The sequence below is a fragment of the Thermobia domestica genome, chromosome 16 (assembly GCF_964235325.1).
Source record: "Thermobia domestica chromosome 16, izTheDome1.hap1.1, whole genome shotgun sequence".
In the NCBI taxonomy this organism is placed as follows: domain Eukaryota; kingdom Metazoa; phylum Arthropoda; class Insecta; order Zygentoma; family Lepismatidae; genus Thermobia; species Thermobia domestica.
In genome coordinates this window covers 85,166,399-85,189,260 of record NC_137469.1, presented here as the reverse complement: position 1 = coordinate 85,189,260, position 22,862 = coordinate 85,166,399, and the positions used below count along the sequence as shown (strand labels likewise).

At 36.3% G+C, this 22,862-nt stretch overlaps 1 long non-coding RNA gene across 1 annotated transcript; it reads left to right on the top strand.

Moving 5' to 3' along the window:
- The first annotated feature begins 21,805 nt into the window (after nucleotides 1–21,805).
- LOC145672779 (uncharacterized) lies at nucleotides 21,806–22,381 on the top strand. The gene is made up of 2 exons (XR_014128650.1): nucleotides 21,806–22,143; nucleotides 22,289–22,381. It is a non-coding gene; the product is annotated as an uncharacterized LOC145672779 (long non-coding RNA).
- Nucleotides 22,382–22,862: the final 481 nt, after the last annotated feature.

Below are 22,862 nucleotides of genomic sequence, written 5' to 3'. Positions count from 1 at the left end.
GTTAGGACAATAAAATTAGAATATCTTGGTAAGTATTTTAATAACAAACTATGAAGAAATCTCAAGTAAACTAATAAAAAAAACGCATTGAAAAAGTTTTTACAATATTTACGTCTTTCCTCTGTGTATTCAAATATAACAATTTTCCCTTCATTATGACCTCAACTATTACAAAAAGTACATATTCACTATTATAAAAAGTACTTCAATAATGTAAAAAAGTATTTGTTTTGTAAAATATTTTACAATATCTGCGTTTCTTTCTCTGTCGAATCAAATGCTAATAAAACTTTCTTTCCACATTAATTTTTGTTTTTATTATTCCGTCAACTACTGTCGGTTCGAAATGACAGGTTAAAGGAGCAGTAGAAAATTGTTTTTGAAATAACATGTTTGATACTGCAAGGATGCGATGACGAAAAATTATGATAAAAAATGCCCACTCTGTTACTCAACGGCACTACGCATTCGGAAGTTTGAAATCTCTTGACTAGTAGCAGAAATTCTGAGAATTCCGTAACTCTTCTAGAAATTTCAAGTTCCCTGACTCTTCCAGGATATCTTGATCACCTCGCCACCATGTATTGCAAGTAATACAAATCTCCTCATGAGAAAGAGTAACCAAAACTTCCTGTAGCTTTTATTATTTTTATTTTTTTTTATTTTTAACGCTGATCCTTCTTTTCCTCATTTCATTTTGTTTCATCCTTCGTTAATTTTTTTCATTTCTGGTCTCGAAGGGGGGGGGGAGTCCGGATCCCCCAGACCCAAACCCCTTGGCTACGTGCCTGCGTAAATTATGCTACATTATTTTGCATCAAAAATATGCATTTGCTTTTAACCAAAAGGAAGATGTTTTCGTAAACGCAGTTGTTCGGAATTTTAATTTCGTAAACGTAGTTTTAATCATTGAAATGAAATTACCAATAATGAGTAGATAAAGTTATTATAGGCATATGGCTCACAAGATGAGTCAGTGGCTAGTACTTCGAATCAAGTACGGCACGTAAATAACACTAGTTAACAAATTTAAACTTTTTGTTTGTTACATGAGAAAAATCACCTGATCTTAAAGGAACTTTTTGCGCTGAATTCGAATATGCACTCAGTTTCTCTCCATCACGTACAGTTTTCCCGTAGCAGAGGGATTTTCGGGAAATTCCCTAAAAATTTCCCTTTTTCAGATATTCTATTCCCCTAGCTCCTGTCCCCTTACATATAGTAACATAGAAATTATACCTAAGTATACCTTGATTTATATTTAATAAACCCTAAAAGTTTCGTAAAAATCGCTTTGTTCTTTCTACAGAAATAAATATATTTGTATGTATACTGTGTGCACTATTTTTGCACCTGATAGTAATGCTTTCAGATCTCCTGAGTTGGAGTAAAAACGATTTGCTTTATTACTACAAACACAGACATAAAAATGAATATTTACAATAGTCAACAACACACTTGTATTGCTCTCTGTAAATTAGAGACGTGTATAAAAATAGAATGTACTTCCAACGTATATTTTTTTTAAACGTAAAGTATATGTATATCTTAATACATATATATACAATTCTCCAAGTTTTTTCGTTTTGTTCACGAAATGGTTACCAATATTTGTTATCAAATGTAACAGAATGCAAAAGAACTTCCACTTTCCGAGCCCCCTACCAACTGGGAAGAGATATGGCCAAAAGACTCTGATGATGATCATGACCTTGATGAACCATCGACATCAACATGTACATCCAAGGATCCAACGTTCATCCCTGACTGTGTTCGCGAGCCACATTTCATCCGGCAATGTGAACTTAATGACCTAGTCCGTGATTTGCACCTAACAAAACAAGAGGCGGAACTTCTGGGATCAAGGCTCCAGCAGTGGAACTAATTGGATGCAGAAACGAACATATCAGTGTACAGGAAAAGGAATGTTCAATTTTCAAGCTATTTCTCAATGCAAGATAATGTGTGCGTATGTACGGATATAAATGGGTTGATGGCGGAGCTAGGAATTCCATACGTTCCAGAAGAATGGAGGTTATTTATCGACGCGTCAAAGGTCAGCCTTAAAGCTGTCCTTTTACATAATGGAAATAAAAAAACCTTCTATACCACTTGCGCACTCAGTGAAGATTAAGGAATCCTATGACACCATGTCAACTTTGCTAAATCTTATAAATTACAAGGACCATTGTTGGCAAATATGTTGTGATCTCAAGGTAGTTGGTATTTTATTAGGACTGCAGTGCGGTTACACGAAGTACCAATGTTTTTTATGTTTATGGGATAGCCGAGCTGATGACAAACATTATGAAGTGAAGGAATGGGAACCTAGAGTGAATTACGTACCTGGAGAATGCAACGTCAAATACGCTCCTTTGGTAGATCCTAATAAGATATTACTACCGCCACTTCATATCAAGTTAGGACTTATGAAAAACTTTGTCAAAGCCATGGACACATCTGGTGAAGGTTTCAAGTATTTGCGAGATAAGTTCCCTAACCTGAGTGATGCTAAGATTTCAGCGGGAGTGTTTATTGGTCCCCAAATTAGGAAATTAATGCTTGATGATAGCTTTGACAGCAAGTTAAACAGTGCTGAGCTAGCTGCCTGGACAGGATTTAAGTGTGTTGTGCGCAACTTTCTGGGCAATAACAAAGCTGAGAGTTACACATAAATCGTACAGGACATGATACAGAAATACAAAGAGTTGGGTTGTAGAATGTCTTTAAAAATCCACTTTTTGCACTCCCACCTCAGCTTCTTTCCTACTAACCTAGGTGCTCTCAGCGACGAACAGGGGGAAAGATTCCACCAAGATATAATGGCAATGGAGAAAAGGTATCAGGGACGATGGGATCCTTCAATGATGGGGGACTATTGTTGGGGTCTTGTTAGAGAATGCAACATTTCTTACAAAAGAAGGAAGTAGTGTACGTTTTTGTAACCCAATGGAAGTTTCATATATTGTGATAGTTTTGATTGTCTTTTCATAACCTTTTGGTACATTTGTATTATTGTTTATTGTAAATTGTCACACTTGTAAATTATATTGTATTATTTTTTATATATGTGTTTGTGGTAATAAAGCAAAACGTTTTACCTCAACTTAAGAGATCTGAAAGCATTACTATAAGGTGCAATAAACAGTACACACAGTATACATACAAGCATATTTATTTCTCTAGAAAGAATAAAGCGATTATTACGAAACTTGGAGGGTTTGTTAAATATGAATCAAAGTATACTTAGGTATAATTTCTATGTTAGTATATGCAAGGGGACAAGATCTTGGGGTGTAAAATAAACGGAAAGGGAAATTTTTTAGGGATTTTCCAGAAAATCCCTCTGTTACGGGAAAATCGTACGTGATGGAGAAAAACCGAGTGCATATTCGAATTCAGCGCAAAAAGTTCCTTTCAGAACAGGTATTTCCTTTTATGTAACAAAACCTTTGTTAACTAGTGTAATGGGCGTGTCCCGAGTGTACCTCGTAATTGAAGGCATTCGGCACACTTTGGCAACTCAAATATGAGGGAATCTCTGAATAGCGATTACACCAGAGATCAAATATAAGAACTGAACATGTGCTGGAAATAAACGAAAATAAGAAAGGAAGTACCGAAACTACGGTACTAGAGCTGGAAGCCAATTTTGATAGTAATTGTAGCAAGTGTCAAGAAATTGTAGAGCAGAAATATTTTAATGAGAATTTGATTAGTTCAGAAGACAATAAGTTAGAGCTGAGATTAAGAAGTGGTAATCGAATACAGCTTAATCGAACTGAAGATTGAGTTTAATCAAGCTAACCCAACTTTCGATAATACTATACTCAACACTAATGAAGACTTAGTGGTGAAAAATAATATAATTACTTTATCAGAAGTTCCAGTTTCTGTTATTTGCTCAACATGTACTGGCATTATTGGATACAGGCTCGTCTATTAACGTAATGAGTCTTGATTTGTGAAAGATTGCAAGCCTGCGCCTGGATTTTTAACACTTTGACTGCCCATGGTCATCTTTGAGGATGGACCATGGCGCCAACCTATGTTTGCCTTATGGTTACCACCAGGTTCACGAAGCAATATTCAAATAATACGTACCTAGATACCTCAATATCCAATATAAGTTTTTGAACTACATTTGGCTCCTGGCGGGAAAAATACATAAGCCACATGTGGCTCACGGGGCCTGTATTTAAATTGTAAAAGAAATGTATTTTAATGATATGCAACAATGTATTATTAATAAAAAAAATATATCAATTTCCTTGTTTTTCATGTGAGCCACATATGGGTCACAGGGCATAGACGTAAATTTGTTTCTCTGAGGTCCCGTGAGCCACACGTGACTCACGTATTTTTTCCCGCCAGGAGCCAGATATGGTTTAAAAAAACATATTGAATATTGAGGTCTCTAGGTACGTATTATTTGAATATGCTAAATTCTAAACTTTGAAATACCACTGCTGAATAAAAGCCCAAACAAGTTGCATTTTTGCATTTTTTGTAACTTAATATTTCCATATATTTTCCGTGGATATGGGTGTATAATTTGAAAAGCTAAATGTCACGCAATATAGTCATACACTTGACCCAAAACATCGTAGGGGCTCAGATAACTACCAAACAAAAGTCAACGCGTGAGCCATATATGGCTCAAGGGGCCTCACAGAACAGTTTAGTGTGAGCCACATATGGTTCACAAGGCGGTCAATGTGTTCAAAGGAAACAACATGAAAGTACCATCTGCATTCGAAAAGCAAATTGTACAGATTCTAGGGCAAATTTTATTTGAACTAGTAATAGAAGGAAAGAAATTTGAAACAGTAGCTATTATCGTGCACAGGTTAAATAGAAAACTCATCCTTGACTCGCAGTTCTTTGCTGAGACAGATACTTTGTTACATTATGGGAGAGCTGTGTTCAGTTTAAAGAAATCAGTTGAAGTGGAAGTGGCTTTAAAGATATATAGATTAGTGGAGAAGACCTTGTGCTCCGAAATATAGACGAGATTTTTAGTTTCAATGAACTCGAAGGTAGAAGTCAGGAATAAGGAGGGACACTTGTGAGAGGTAGGTAAGTTGACAAACCTAATACGGGATCAGATTTTGTCAGGAAAGGACTAGATGAGAGCATCCCACCAATCACGTCGGCGTACAGAGTATCCCGGAGTTAGTTAAAATTGTGTTTTCTCAGCTGAACGGAATACAATAGAAATATGTAGAATGAGTATAATAAATAAATAAATAACGAATAGCAATGCATTGAGCATTGTTCCTCTAATATGAGTAAAATAAATAACACCGAAAACAACGACTTAGGTGTTACCTCTGTTAATTCCCGGATCAGGTACCATGTTTTGGGCTCAAATAACACCGAGGTTGTCATTGATCAGCTTGCGATCCGAAAACTACGTACTTGACACAAACTTCGGCAATTTTTGACATATTTTTCATGCACCCAACTCTCCATGATGATTAAATTAAGATTGGATTTGAATAGTATCATGAATGTTACTATTAGTCTCAGTGACTCTATGAACTATGGATTTGACACTAATATGGGTAATTTTGACATACTATTTTTCACGCTCCGGAACACCCTTGACGATGGTTGTTACAGTTGCACTTAAACAGCGTCAGAAGCGTTACTATTCAACTCAGTGACACAGAAAACAATGAATTTGAAAGTAGTTGGTAATTTTGGGCATATTTTATTCACACCTCCCAAACTCATGATGATGAGGGCTGATGTTAGACTTGAATGGCGTCTAGAATGTTACTATTCATCTCAACGACCCCAAAAGGTATGAATTGGACAATAATATCCAACACCTGGGTATTTATAATCTCCTTTTATGCATATACGAGAGTAAGTCAAATAATAAGTGGAATATTTTTCTATTTCTTTTCAGGTTGGCTCTATCGCATTCTGTGTACACCATGCGTTACGTGACACCGTTGACTTAACCTGTGGTCGGTTGCAGCGTTATCACATCAGTACGCTTTGGGCTGTTGCGAAGCTAAGATGGCTGCGCCGCTGTGTATGCACCAAAGAACACCGTTCTGTCATCCGTTTTTTTGTGGTCTGAAGGTGTACCCGAAGCGGAAATTCATTGAAGACAACATAGGGACAATGTGTTGCCACAGCGAAGTGTTTTCACTGGAGAGAAACATAGATTCATTACTTTGAACCAGAGAGCAAATGGCAGAGCATTGAATGAAAGCACCCTTATTCCCTGTCAAGAAGAAATCCAAGAGTCAACCTTTTGCAGGAAAAATTATTCTCACAATGTTTTGCAACTCACAAGGGTCAATTCTGGAATATTATTTGGAAAAGAGGTCAACAATAAACAGTAAGAGATACAGTGATATGCTGGTAAGCAAGTTGAAGCCTGTAATCTGTATTGGCTTCGGATTATCGGAAGGCGTTTTTATGTTGCATGAGAATTCGTGTCTACATACCGCCGCTCACACTGCTCAATTTTTTTTAGATGTTGCGTTTCGAGGTGTTGGAGCATTCTACATAAAGTCCCAATATCGCCCCATCGGATTACCCGCTGTTTCGTCCACTCTCAGAGGCTTTCAGAGGCCGTTGATTCAGCTACGATCAACAGGTGAAGAAACAATGCATCGAGGCTTGCTGTACAACCAAAATCTTTTACCTTTTATGCAGAGGGTATCGGAAAGCTTGTGCAACGGTCGACCAGGTGCATTGAAAAGCAGGATGATTATGTCGAAAATTGGTATGAACAAAAATATTGTACTCTTGTGGTAATATTAAAAATTGATTGCAGATACTTATTGACTTACCCTCGTACTTTGACCCCGTGTCAAAATTCGAAATGAGGGCTTCGTAGGTGATTAGACCTGGTGAAGATCTATCTGTCTACAGAATTCGGTGACTTATTTCTATGCAAAAGCACATAACATCAGTGGCGGATCTAGCCCGAGACCGAGGGGGCTTTGTAACGTTATTTCTTCTGCTACGTTACATTCCCTGATTCCAAATGTTTGTATTGAATATTTATACATATCACGAAATTATCATGAATTACACAACACAGTTATGCACTTCTTATATATATTCACTTTCAACATATATCGAGTTTGTCACATTAAAGTATTATATATTCAGTCATTACAAGATGGTTCTTCTTTCTATCTATCTTTCTTAGTTACCGTAACAACGACATCAAACAGATAAACAAATTGTCATAGCAACGAAATTAAGAAATATTTCGATATGATACAAATATTTAAATTATTTCTTTATATTTTTCTTCTTCTTAATTGCTGGTGCCTTTAAAATAGCACTTTTGTCCGTAAATATTAACAATATTTAGTAAGTACATACAAATTATACATTATCGTTGTATGTATGGCTCCCGAACTACGGGACTTCTTTAAATTGATTACAATTAAAGAAAGAATTCTGGACCGTTAAACATTTCATATACCTAGTTACCTTACTTTTTGAACAGTCTTTATATATATAAAAATTACAATTCATAAAATAATATATTATTTTCATTTTAGCTCAATATTATTCTTATATTTATTCAATAATCAATATTATTTTAAATCTATAAATTTATCGATGAGAAAGATAATCAAAATGTGGCAAGTTTGTTGGTTATTTTTAGGTTCTAAATAAACTTTTTAATTCAATGCCATTTATACTCGTTAACAATAAAGTTGGTGTGAGATAAAATACAACGTAATATGTTTCATTTATTCGGGCATATTTAACATAAATTTGATAGACAATATTTGCATTGATGCTTAGATGTAATTGCATAGAATTCAGAAGTACGAATTACAAATGCAATCATAACAATATTCAAAGTGAAACAAAACAAAAACCAATTGATATCACAAAAAAAAATAATCACACAATAAAGAATTGATTACACTAAGAGTTAATCTGAAACTTCGATATAATCTATATTAATCTTAGGTAAAATTTCTGTACGAACTAACTTTTCAACTAATTGCATCCATTTATTTTTGGTATGCTTTCATGGACGCCATAACTTTAGTTTAGGTTACATTACCAAAAGATTCGATTAGGTTGCATTGAATAGCACAATCTTGAGTACAGTTCTGTATGTTATTTACTTCACCAATTCTTTGGTTTCTATTTTGAAAATTTCTGCCACCTATGTAATTACTACGAAATCTGGGAGTTGGTAAAAAATTAGATCGATTATTTACATTATTTCAAGCTGTATGATTATTATTTCTGTTTCTTCTAAAATTAGGTTTGGTCGTATTGCCATTACGAGAAAATCTAACATTACCTCTCGTATTATGATTATAATCTTCTCTAACATTGATATTTCGAACAGAAATATAGTTAGCTTGATTTCTGTTTTATTACCTTATAATCTAGTCTGACTTTCATAATTTTGAACTATCGTTATTAAGTGATTAAAATTAATACATTGCGAAGAGATCAATACTTGCTGTAGCCTAAACGGCAATAACATTTTTATTGATGCGATAATACGTGATTCCTGCTGATATGGATTGATCTGTTTCAAGTCATTATAAGCAGATATTACAAAATCCGTAAGGCTTTTGTCTACTTTAGGATCAAAACGTCGGTTTCTAGTTTGGGCATCCCGATCTGCTAACATAAAATCGTTTTCGAAATTTGCTAACTGCGCATTTTTAAAGTCGGAATAATTACGCAGACTGCCTCTGGTTGCTTTGTACCATACCGAACAAGGTGGTAACCAAATATGCTGTAAGATTTTGAGGAAGTTAGCTTTATCTATTCCAATTAGTTCACACTCTTCCTCAAATTTCTCTAAAAAGGTACTCGCTGGGATGTCCTCAGATCTACCGCTGAATTTAGTTAATGATCTTATTTCATTGAATTTCACGTGACTATTATTATTACTAAAATACCTTAGATGTCGAGGTTTTATGTGTGTGTGATTCCTGCGACGTGGTCTTCTTTCTTCGTCCTCAATATTTGATATGGTATCTTCCCTTTCAGAACAGACTTCTGATGAGTTGTCTTCTTCACAGGGTCTTGACTCATTTCTCCTATGTTCTTCATGCAAACAACGTTAAGGGCAGGATCAGGATTACACTGGGCCGTACTGATTTTTTCTTTGATGGTATGAATCTCTTCTTGCAGTCTTCAAATTTGATTTGTATTTTCGTTGACTTGCGTTTCGACTACATCAACAGTACTTCTCATCACTACAAAGGTATGAATAATTTGTTCCATCCTATTGTCGGTTATTTCTAATTTGTCATTTATCTGCTGCGTTACTTGTTCCAATCTGGAATCCATCTGCTGTCCTATTTGTTGTGTCACTTGTTCCAATCTGAAATCCAAGTTTTGTGTTACTTGTACACATCTAGAATCCAAGTTTTGTGTTAGTTGTTCCAATCTAGAATCCAATTTGAAATCCATCTGTTGTCATGGAATTCATCTGCCGTCTTAGCTGTCGTAAAAGATTAATTACATCCTTTGAAGTCTCAATTTCTTGAATATCGACATCTTCAACTCCTGTATTGGTATTCATTTTAGGTCTTCGTATATTTTTCTTTTATTACGTAGTAATAGATAATCCGTGATGCTGAGTGAGATAGTTTATTAATACTTCTGACTAATCTCAAAGTTCCCGGGTTTCGGCACCATACAAATATGTAACGTTATTTCTTCTGCTACGTTACATTCCCTGATTCCAAATGTATATATTGAATATTTATACAGATCACGAAATTATCATGAATTACACAACACAGTTATGCACTTATATATATTCACTTTCAACATATATCGAGTGTGTCACATTAAAATATTATACATTCAGCCATTACAAGATGGTTTTTCGTTCTATCTATCTTTCTTAGTTACCGTAACAACGACATCAAACAGATAAACAAGTTGTCATAGCAACGAAATTAAGAAATATTTCGATATGATACAAATATTTAAATTATTTCTTTATATTTTTCTTCTTCTTCTTCTTCTTCTTAATTGCTGGTGCCTTTAAAATAGCACTTTTGTCCGTAAATATTAACAATATTTAGTAAGTACATACAAATTATACATTATCGTTGTATGTATGGTTCCCGAACTATGGGACTTCTTTAAATTGATTACAATTAAAGAAAGAATCCTGGACCGTTAAACATTTCACATACCTAGTTACCTTACTTTTTGAATAGTCTTTATATATATAAAAATTACAATTCATAAAATAATATATTATTTTCATTTTAGCTCAATATTATTCTTATATTTATTCAATAATCAATTTTATTTTAATTCTATAAATTTATCGATGAGAAAGATATTCAAAATGTGGTAAGTTTGTTGGTTATTTTTAGGTTCTAAATAAATTATCTTAATTCAATGCCATTTATACTCGTTAGCAATAAAGTTGGTGTGAGATAAAACACAACGTAATATGTTTCATTTATTCAGGCATATTTAACATAAATTTGATAGACAATATTCGCATTGATGCTTAGATGTAAGTGCATAGAATTCAGAAGAAGTACGAATTACACATGAAATCATAACAATATTCAAACAAAATTCATAACAATATTCAAATCCAAGTGAAACAAAACAAAAACCAATTGATATCACAAAAAAATAATCACAAATTATACTGTACATTAGCCCCCCCCCCAGTTTTTTGAGTGACAAAAATAATTTATTCTACTACTTATATATTTTTGAAAGTTTATAGTAAACTCATGATAAACCTATCATGGCCTGGGTTCTGGTTGCCCCCCCCCCCAGGTTTTTACCTTCTAGATCCACCTCTGCATAACATACTCCGAGGACTATGAATTTGAGACTAATATCGGTCATTTTGAACGTTTTTATTTCACGCCCAATCCCCCATGATGGTGAGGGCTAAAGTTAGAATTGAACAAAGACGATAGTGTTATTATTCACCTCAGCGACTTTGAAACTTATGAATTCGACACTAATATCGGTCATTCTCGATTATTTTTACATGCCACAGCCTTCCCACCCACCTTGGAGTGTCTTACCTACACAGTATTTCTTTTTGTTTTCAGATTGTGATGCATATGTGCATGCCAACTAATTGTTATAAATGGCATTACATATCGTGTTCGATCTATCTAGCATAAAAAATTCGTGAGATATTCTATTTTTACATAAATTTGAAACTTCCTCTTCCCCTTTGAAACCTTCTCCTCCTCCGTTAGGATACGAAGCAAGAAGTCCTATATAGCCTACGGTACGGCTTCCTCAACAAAATAATTCTGAAGTATGTCAAGTCAACGGTGTAGATCTGTATATTTGACAAACAAATAAACATTCTTTTTATATATATAAGATACCCCTCTTGGCATCCTTAAAACGGAAAATTTTAAGAAACGTAGAACCATGGGTCCCCTTATTTTGAATGAAGAATTTACATATCAATTTTCACCTTCCTGAATTAATAGGATCATGAGATACTCATTTTTTTTTCATAAATTTTGATCTCCACTCTCCCCTTAGAATAATACTCTTTTAATCAAATGCTTGGGGTCCCGGGTTCGATCCCAGCCCCCGCCAAGCGAACTTTGTGGTGGACAAACACCGTGTGCGTGGGTTTTCTCGGGGTTCTCCCGTTTCCTCCCACTTTCTTCATTCCACCATTTCATTCATTACTCATCATCACCGTCTCCTTTAGCCTAACCGGCATAACCGTGGGACGTAAAACTCAAAGATTTCATTTTTTTCTTTTAATCAAAGCAACATGATAAAAAAACGAACTTAGATCACGGCAGGCGCGTATCCAGAATATTTTGTTGGGAGGGGTCAAAGTTTGGGGGAAGCAACAGCACAAGGAACTACATCTATGTAGTATTGAGTCTGTGTTATTCTATATCCAAAAAGACGATAAGCAATTGATAAGTACTGGGACCTATATTCTAATATATATATATATATATATATATATATATATATAGAATAGACTGTTTTTCTAAGGAAGAGTACAGATGAAGTATAAAATTAATCTTTATGATACGTCAATGACTTCTCTGCTGTACAAGTATAGTCTTATATAAAAACTGCTGAAAAGTATTTCGATTTACGAAGATTTGCAGTGGGTCCGGACCCGGTGGACCCCCTGCGTCTGCGCCCTTGGATCACGGTCCACTCGTATGCCCAAAAAAAAATCTAAATCTGTCCTGCAATCCAGGAGGAATTGGAGAAGTAACATCGTTACACTCATTCTTATACAGGGTGTTTCAAAATGAATCTCGGAGTTCTAGGGCTTTGTAGTATTTATTACATTTAACGTACAAATATAAATAGTATAGCTTATCAAATGAAAGACCAATTCAAACAGTTTTGCTACAAGTGTTCAATGTGAGCACCATTTGTCACACATCGAGTCTATAGCCGAGAAAGATCCATAAATTCTCCGCTGGGATATGGCATTAAACACATTTAATTTAAGGGAATCTCGTTGCAACTGTACCATCTCGTCAGGATTTGCTAACCCCCATGTGCCAACAATATGGGTGTTCACATCGCAGCTTAGGTGAAATGTCGATTCATCACTGAAGTGAACATGATCCAGAAAATCTTAATCGTCATGCAGCAACATGTCATTTGCAAATTTTGCACGTGAAGCGAAGTCTGAAGGCTTGTAACAACTGCAAGCGATAAGGGCGTACTTGTAAGCGTCTCCTTAAAATTCTCTACACAGAAGGCTACACTATACTATATAGATTCAGTCTTTGTAAAATGTAAAACACAAAATGTTTTCTGCTCATTTTGTTACTAGAACTTTCTAACGACAAACAGAGGAAACAGTGGGTGTGTACAAAATTGTTTGAGTTGTTATTTCATTTGGTGTATTATTTACAATAGTAAATTAATTGTTATAATATATACTTCGAAACCTAAAAACTCTTATATTCACGTTTAAAACATCCTGTGTATAGATTCTGTAGATATAAAAATGAAATCTAAAAATGTTTGACAGTTAGGTCCTCCCTGACCGCTGGCCCGGTTTTGACGATTTTAGTAAATGAGTGATTCCTTGCCTCGTTAGGGTTTTTAGCCCAGTAGTTCTGGGGACAAAAATACAGTGTCTCGCTAACCTTTCACCAAGTTAGAATGATAAAACTTGGTATATAAGGAGCACCGTGTCTGAGTGTTTCTGATAATTTCTATTGTAAGGCGGCCAGGGGGAAGGGAATGGATAACAACAATATTTGAAAACGAACGATATTAATGTCCGATCTATTGTCGTTAGGGACACTGAGATGAATAGTGAAATTCCAAATGACATTTCACTCCAAGTTCAGTCTCCACCGGCACGGGTGTCGGAAATTGTGCGAAAAACGGACATTTCAGCTACTATTACTGGTAACTTATGTTTGGAAGGAAAATAGGGAATTAAGATTTTCGAACAATTTTGGAGAGGATATACAAATCTGGAACTATCCCGGCTTAACTAAGACGTCTGAAAGCTATATTCATATCACAAGTGTATTCTGTATAACTGAATCTATTGGTGTTAAGACAACATGGTAAGGCCTACATGATTAACCCAGTTGTGTTTTCATTCACCAGAAACATGTCGGAACTCACGTTACCTGTAATGTTTCTCTTACTAAAAAATCGTAAATCGCCAGATCTTGTTTGTTCTTTGTGAGTTAAGTCAAGCGAGTTGAAGAGGTATTATTTTAATTGGAACTTCACAGAAGGAAATGGTTGAAAGCTAAGCAATTGATGTAAACTAATTTAACGGAGGAAACAAGCCAAAAATCCTAAGAATGTGTCACTACACAAATTAAATCGAGTGGAAACAACATCTGATTTCTGTGTCGGCCGCCGCGTTGTTCGTAGCGCTCATAATCAGAGCTGAACGAAAGCAAGCACTGAAGATGGACTGTATTGTCTGCCATCTAGTGGCCAACTGTGAAACTTCACAGAAAAAAGACACTTCTAGGTTCATAAAGCTTCAGAAACGGAACAGATCAGAGATAATGTAAGGCAAGGGATTGATAAAGTCTCACACTTGATGCAATTACTTTTCATCTCCACTTCTTTGCATATATTTTTTGGAGAGCTTTTATTTAATACATACAAAAACCTCTATGAAAAAAAAATATTGGAAGCTGGAACAAACATACAATGGGATTATAGACAATAATCACTGGCGCAAATCCCGGGGATGAGGGGACATGTTCCCCTCCAATCTTCAACTGGGGGACTGTCCCCCCAAAAAATTCGATTTGAAATGTTTTTTTGGGGGAGAAATGTGATTATTTGTGTCCGATTGCCACAAAGGAAAGTGAGATGAAATTGATGTTCCCCCAGAATAAACCTCATATCTCCTCGCTTCCCAATGTTGAGGACAATTCTGCTCCCCTGATCCTCCACAGCATTGTTTTTCAACTTCACAAATATTTTGAGCATCGCTTAACAAAATAACAACAAAAAAAAAGTGGAAACGGTCTTACTTGTCCTCCCAATATTGAAGACAGATTTGCGCCACTGACAATAATAGAAATTATCAACAGCAATATCGGTACTTGAGAATAGTATTAGCATGGACATGACGTGGGAACGTGAAATAAAACCAAGGGTGGAAATGGCGAAAGAAGCATTTAGGAACAAGTAAAGTCTTGGTTTGTTGGTATTTGTATAATGAATTAAGAAAAAGACTCATAACATGTTTCTTTGTTAAAATTAACGTTTATTTTCAGCATGTGAAGCGGAAGTACAGTTTAAGATTGAAAACAAACCAGCATAACGAGCTCAAATTTCAATATTCACCCACAAGAAATCGAACGCGTGTCTCACTGGACCGAAGGGGCTCGCACTAGCCACTACACTAGCAAGGAAGACTGAAAAAAAAGTTTCGTGTGGAGTACTGTACTCAATGAAGCTTTACGCAAGAGCCATTAAGTTGACAGATCTTCGAAATGTGGGCGTGGAAAAGAATTGACAAAAATTAGCTGGCTCGTACAGAAAATGAATAACGAAGTGTTATAAGTAGTAGGAGAGAAAATAATTTTAGATATAATTAGAAAGAAGAGAAGCTGGGTGAAAACTGTTGAGAGGAAACTGTACGTATCATGAGGAACTTTACCGTAGCAGGAAAAAGAGGGACGAAGGGAAGTCACACTGATAAATTAAACTTATATTGCTTGAAATACCTAGGTAAAAGAATAAAAGTTACTAATGTATCAATTGTTATATACAACAACTAGTATATTAATAAAGTATTTTTCTTAGTTTCAAGCGAAAAAAATTTAATTTTTACTGGTGTGATTTCTCTCAGGAGCTGGCTCTGGGTTCGCTGAAGACCGTGGTGCACAGAAGCTTCTCAGTATGCAATAAGTAGCCTGCTAATAAGGGTAGAATATCTATGATAGTGATTATGAATATTTTTATACCAGGGCTTCGAAGTGGCTCTGGGACCAACTTAAAAATTTCAATGGCAGCCAATGCTGATCTTGTTTCAGATAAACTTGCACAGTCCGTCGTAGGAATACGGAGAAATGGAAGATTAGCCAATCGAAGGAAGGACGGAGAAGACAAAGGCATAGGGTACATTGAATGGTATTTTTATGGTGACCCCAAGGCCTCCCTCAGAGTATCAGCACTTCTTACACCCTCCCTCCCCACTGGTCTAGCGGCTCTACATCTACCTATGGTGCACGTGGTCCCGGGTTCGATGTACAGTGTGACAGCACAAAAAATTTAATTTCATAATCATTCACTCTCGTTAGTCATCTGTCTTCTATAGCCTAAACAGCATAGCCGTTAGATGTCAAACTAAAATTTCATTTCATTTCATGTCACTTCTTGGAAACAACACGTGCCGTGATTGCAGTAGATAATTTCTGAGATAAGCTTCCCACAAGCTATCAAACGGCTACAGAATTTGTAATCCACCAAAACTGGCGCAGGTCCCAGCTAGTTTGATAACAAATGTTGATCTTCCTATGATCTAGTGTTCCAGTTCATTACGCAAGCTTTCGAGAAGGTTCAAATCAGCTGTCTGAACGGGTCAATCCAGTTAGTAAACATTGTTGTCCTCAGACGTCTGTAATATAACATGACATTACCACCTTGGCACTAACATGAATCCACAGTAGTATTGGGGATACTCTGCCGAACTCTTAATAATCCAATTTTGGGTCTCCATGGACCATAATGAATGAATTAGGGATGCTTTGGCCGGGATTACGTCACCTATTGAAATTTTGCTTATGCTTATTCAGGGGCCGCACGTTGGTGTAAATGAATCAGAGGTACCTTGGTCCTGCTATGACGTCATTGAATTGGGAGTATTGGATCAGAGGTCATGATGATTCTTTAAAATTACTAAAAATATGGTCTTGATGATTCATTACGTTATGAAATAGTACAGGTTTATGAATGCTTTCGTTCCCTTTTATGGCATAAAATTTGGAGATTGTTATGCATGGACTAACACGGATGCAAATGAAATCTTTTAGTTTTACGTCCCACGCTTATGCCATTTAGGCTAAAGGAGATGGTGACGATAAGAAAGGAATGAAAGTGTGGGAGAAAAATTGGAGCATAATGTTGCCCACCACAAAACTATTTTCGAGGTGTTTAAATCAGGGACCACATACAGCAGAGGTGAACGCTCTACCACTGAGCCACCGCACCTCTACTGGTATGAATGAATTAGAGGTAGTTGGTTCGAGCTAATATGTTCGTTTGACGTCACTGAACTGGGATTTTTAGCTTGGAACTTATGATGGCTTGTTTCGTTCCCTTTTATGAGTATAAAATTTCCAAAACAAGGTTTGATCTCTTTCTTGATGACCTATTACATTATGAATTAGTAGACCTCAGTAATAGTATAAATTAGTATTAGTATTAATATGAAACTCGAAAACTTTGGAGTTCCTCCGTGGCTAACCGGTTAGCGTATGCGTCTTTAACGTGAGAGACCAGGGTTCGATTCCCGGAAGAAGCTCATGCGGTTCGGATTGTTATCCCTTTGATGAGATGGACTAACACTGGTGCAAATGAAAAATCTTTACTTTTACGTCCCACGATTAGGTTAAAGGAGACGGTGACGATGAGAAAGGAATGAAAGTGTGGGAGGAAACTGGAGCATGGCAGGGATCACTCAGGACACATAAGATCACATTGATTTACATCAGGAGTTGGGGAAGGGGGGCGTATAGGACCTTGTACTCTTTGATGAGTATAAAAAATATTAAAATTTGGACTTTTTTAACTTATCCTATTATCTTTCACGAGACATTTTTGTTGTATAATAGAGTACAATGGTTTACTTTTTGGGAGTTATCGTTTCCTTTGGAGCCTTATTACGTTATATGGAGGGATATTTAAAATTATTCCCTTAAATTTAATAAGTACTTTGTGAACCAATTTGTTCCGCTTTAGGGATGAACCTTGCAATCGTCCCGAGTTCAATTCTTGGAAATGACCCGGGGCCACATCCCACACATTAGAAGTAAGCACGTGAAATTTGTTGATTTTGATTTTAGCGTCCCTTCAGCGTTAATGCTAGGAATACAGCTTAATGTTGAATCTGAGCGCATACTGGGTGTTGAACCCGGGCCAGAGGTGCGTAACGCTAGCCACTTAGCTCAGTTTCTGAAAATTACCATTAACGACGCACGAATTTGTTCCCTACAACGTGAGACGTGGACCTACAGTTTAATGTGGGATCTGATCTCCCGCCGAGAAACGAATTCGAGTATTCCTTGTCTTAGCTCGAGAAAAGCAAGCGCATGAGATTTTTGTTTTCGTTTCATGTTCGTCATACGTTTTAAAGTTCAGTGTCAGAGGAAAATGCTTACTACAATGATTCTCTCAGCTGAGTTGGAAAACAATTTCATTCATTCTTTTTATCACTACAGAAAGTTAGGTCATTTACATGTTGATGTTGGTCCGGGTTTGATTTCCAGTATGACGACAATAAAACGTTTCAGTAGTAGAACTGTTTGAGATATGATAATTCTTTTTAGGATTGATCGTGTAGTCATTTTGATAACGTAGTGATCTCTGAATTCAATTTTAATTCGTGCTTTTTTTTCTCTTTTCGTTTTAGATATTTGTTTTCTTTGCCTATCCCTTTTTGCTTACCTTACCTTTTTTCCTATTTGAATATGGCTACTTCTGGCTTTACTGTCTTGCGAGAAATCAATAGACATTATCGGCGTTTTAATCTCGAAGGACGAATGCTGGAAATTCAAATCAATGCTCCGACCAGTGGCACCGATATTGTTGAGTGGGTTCAGGCCTCCTTTCAACAGATGTTGGATTACTTATTGGAAAATGTCGACGAATTATCGATGGTTGGATTGTCGATTTTATCTCACGATGAGAAGAACAAACCGTTTTATCTATCTTTTCGGCGTGCAAGTAATCTGACACTGGAGACTTTATGGGCATCCTTTGATCGCATCCTTCAAAGTAACGATAGTTTTCTCATGAACGAACCTTTCATTGTCCATTTTCATCATGTGGATGTGCCCCGTGGATTTGGGAGAATGCGTCGAGGTCTTTTATCAAACGACGAATTATTAAAACGCAAGACTGGCATTTTACGTGTAAAAAACACCGACAAGAAATGTTTAGCGTATGCAATTGTGATTGCTATTGGCCTAAAGAAATATAAGGATACGAACAAGAAACTGTACAGACAATATCAGGACCAGAGCAAATGTGTCGTTCTCCCAGCCGTGCATGAACTTTTATCCAGATCATCAGTGAATTTAGATCATGGGGGATCTGTGGAAGAATTGCGACAATTGCAACGCTACTTGACCGATTATAAACTTACCGTATACACCAGCTTTTCCGGAGAAGATATTCTGTATGAAGGACCGGGTGGCGAAGACAAGATTCCAATCAATTTAATGTGCATCAATTCTCATTATGACATCATCACGTCATTAACGTCTGTTTTTTCTACTGGATATTATTGTGTAGCATGCCACAAAAAATATAATAACAGAAATAGACACGTCAAGAACTGTTCGGCCATGTGTGAGAAATGTTTGCAAAAACCGCCATGTAGTAAGACCAATACGGAGAAGCAGTGTTCAGAATGCAATCGTGAATTTTATGGTGAAACATGCTATACAAATCATCTGACTGTACCATATCATAAAGGCCAACCAATATGCAAGATGGTGAAACAGTGTTCCAAATGTTTACGCATTTATTCGTTTGTCCATACAGGGGAAAGAAAACATCATTGTACTGATTATTTTTGTAATGTGTGTCGTAAACACGTTACGTCTACCCACCAATGCTACATGAAGCCTGATACGACTCAATTAAAACCTGGAGTTCCATCAGTGTTACATGCCAAGAAGGCTATGATTGTCTTCTATGATATCGAAGCCACACAGGATACTTTCTTCGATGAAGACACGTTCATTCATAAGCCCAATTTACTGGTGGCCCAACAAGTATGTTACAACTGTGTTCAAGATGAAGATATACATCATCCGTGTGAAGTTTGTGGACAGCGGGAACATATTTTTCAAGATGATCCGATCAATGCCTTTCTTGCGTATTTACGTCAACCACGACCCAACATCAAACTTATTGTATCTTTGGCACATAACTGTAAGGGATATGATGGTCATTTTATTCTTAAATCTTTAGTGGAAGAACATGAATTGAAACCTACTTTGATCTTGAACGGAGCAAAAATTTTAAGCATGAAAGTGAATCACTTATCGTTTATTGACTCCTTAAATTTCATGCCAATGGCTTTAAGTAAATTATCCAAGGCATTTCATTTACCAGCGACCAAAGGATATTTTCCACACTTTTTTAATACTGCTGCAAATCAAACGTATGTGGGAAAATTACCGGACATCCATTATTATGGTGCAGATGAAATGAAAGTGGATGAACGAGAAAAATTCATGACATGGTACAACGAACACCAGAACGATACGTTTATTTTCCAAAAAGAATTGGTGAACTATTGTGTTCAGGACGTCAACGTACTTCGAATGGCTTGTATATCTTTCATGACCACTTTTGAACAAGAAACTCACGTCAATCCTTTCCTGGAGACTATCACTTTGGCGAGTGCGTGCAATTTAGTATTTCGACGAAATTTCTTAAAACCCAATACTATTAGCATTCTTCCTGCACGAGGATACCGTCACAGAAACAATCAGTCACGGATTGCTTTGCAGTGGCTTGCCTACATGGAAGAAAAAGAGGGTCATTCAATTCTGCATGCGGCCAAAGGTAAAGAAGTTTATGTTGCTGGTTTTCATCTGGACGGTTACTACAAAGATCCCGACACTAAAGAGGAACACGTGTATGAATTTGAAGGCTGCAAAATTCACGGCTGTCCTCTATGTGTCCCTACAGGCCGTGATCAACCCATTTATGAGAACTCCGAAGAAACGATGAACTATCGCTACGAGAGAACACAGCGTAAAATGAAGTTATTACGATCCATGGGATATAAAATACATGAAATGTGGGAATGTGAATTTCGTCAAGTGTTAAAATCCAATCCAGCATTGGCCTCTTCTTTAAGCACACATCCTTATATTAATAAGACACCATTAAATCCAAGAGACAGTTTCTATGGTGGCCGTGTTAATGCCATTAAATTGTATCACGTCGCAAATGAAAATGAAGGCGAAGAAATAAAATTCTTGGATATCGTCTCCCTGTATCCTTATGTGAATAAATGTGGACGGTATCCAAAAGGGCATCCACGAATATATCTACAGGGAGATCCAGAAATGCCCGACATTCAAGATGTCAACGGATTAGTCAAGTTGAAGATTTTGCCTAGCAGAAATGTGTTTCATCCAGTGCTGCCATTTCGCTCAAATAAGAAGTTGTTGTTTCCACTTTGTGCTGCCTGTGCCACAGCATTAAATCAAGATTCTGAATGTGCACATTCGGACAGTGAACGAAGTCTAACAGGAACATGGGTGTCCTATGAAATTCAAAAAGCCATTGAACTTGGGTATCAAGTCATTGAAATTTACGAAATTTGGGATTACGACATCACCGTATATGATCCAGAAACCAAGACTGGCGGATTATTCAGCGAATACATTAACACATTTTTGAAATCTAAGCTGGAAGCTTCTGGTTGGCCTGCCAATTGCGTCACCGAAGAAGAAAAGCAGCAGTATATCCAAATGGTACAAAAACGGGAAGGCATAACTTTGGATGCAGCAAATATAGTGACAAATTCATCACGTCGTAGTCTTGCAAAACTCTGTTTGAATGCCTTCTGGGGACGACTCGCTATAAGAGACAATTTCAGCCAAACGACCATCATTAACGACCCCAAAGAACTGTATCAGAAATTAACTGCTCCAGATATAAAAGTCAACCAAATTTTACCTGTTAATGATTCGTTGTTATACCTTTATTGGCAGTATGAAGATGATGTTCCAGTACAAAATCACAATGCTAATGTTGTCCTTGGAGCATTTACAACGTGTCAAGCTCGTCTGGAACTCTACAAATATTTAGAACTGCTGCAAGAAAGAGTACTATATTTCGATACAGATTCCGTGATATTCACGCAGCGACCATCACAGCCCACAATAGAACCAGAAGTATTTCTTGGTTCAATGTCAAATGAACTGGAATCAATTGGACCAAAAGCATAGATTAAAAAATTCGTGTCTGGTGGCCCAAAACAATACGCCTTGGAAATCTACAACCCCGACACGAAATCAACCAGTTATGTATGCAAAATTCGTGGATTCACACTCAATTATACTGCAAGTCAAAAGCTAAATTTTAATAGTCTGGAGCAAATGATCGTAAATCAATCGAGTGAAAAAATCTCCATTAGCACGCCGCACAAAATTTACAGAACCCACGATCATCATCTTGTCACAAAACCTGAAGAAAAGAAGTACAGCTTCAACTATAAAAAACGCCGATTAATACCAGACACATACGAGACATTGCCCTATGGGTATAAAAAAGCCAGAACAGAATAACAGCCATATTTTCCCTAATCCCACCAACATCACCTCCCAAAGACGGGGCAAAGAATCAACGCAACACGGGACATGCTTCAACGATGCACGAGCGGAGACAAAACTCAGATGACATCACCTTGCAGAAACCCATGGAGAAAAAAAAGGAATTCAGGTACGTCACATTTGCGTTTCTTTTTCTCACCTCACTCTCTCTCTTGATCATTTAGTTCGATGTTAATAATCTGTTTTTCTTCTTTCACAGGAAACAAAATAAATATTACCATGTATATTCATATGTTTTTATTTTCTCTTTACAGAATTTGTACCCGTCACGGACACGTCTTCCTTTGAAGAAAAAGAAATTCTGTATTCTATTTTCACATGCTAAAAATAAATGTACAGAAACATGATTCTGTGTTTTATTTCACATCCTAAAATCAAATTCTTTTCCTGTACTGCGATTTCAATTTCTTTTTTCTCAATCAGTTTACCGGTAAAATAAATCAATGTTTTGCGGGAAAAAAAAAATCAAACTAAATTTTTGTTTCAGAAAATTTTTTGTGTACGAAAAAAAAAAACTGATTCAGAAAATTTTTGTGTACGAAAAAAAAAATGTTTTCAGAAAAATTTTTTGTGTACGAAAACAAAATTCTGTTTCAGAAATTTTTTTGTGTGTACAAAACAAAAACTGTTTCAGAAAAATTTTTATGTACAAACAAAATTCTGTTTCAGAAAAAAATTTTATGTACAAACAAAATTCTGTTTCAGAAAAAAATTTTGTGTGCAAAACAAAAATCAGTTTTTCGTCACGAAACTGCTCCGACTAAATGAATCGATTCATTCTGATAGTGTTGGCAACACTGGAAAATCTCGGTAAGTATTGCTCAGGCA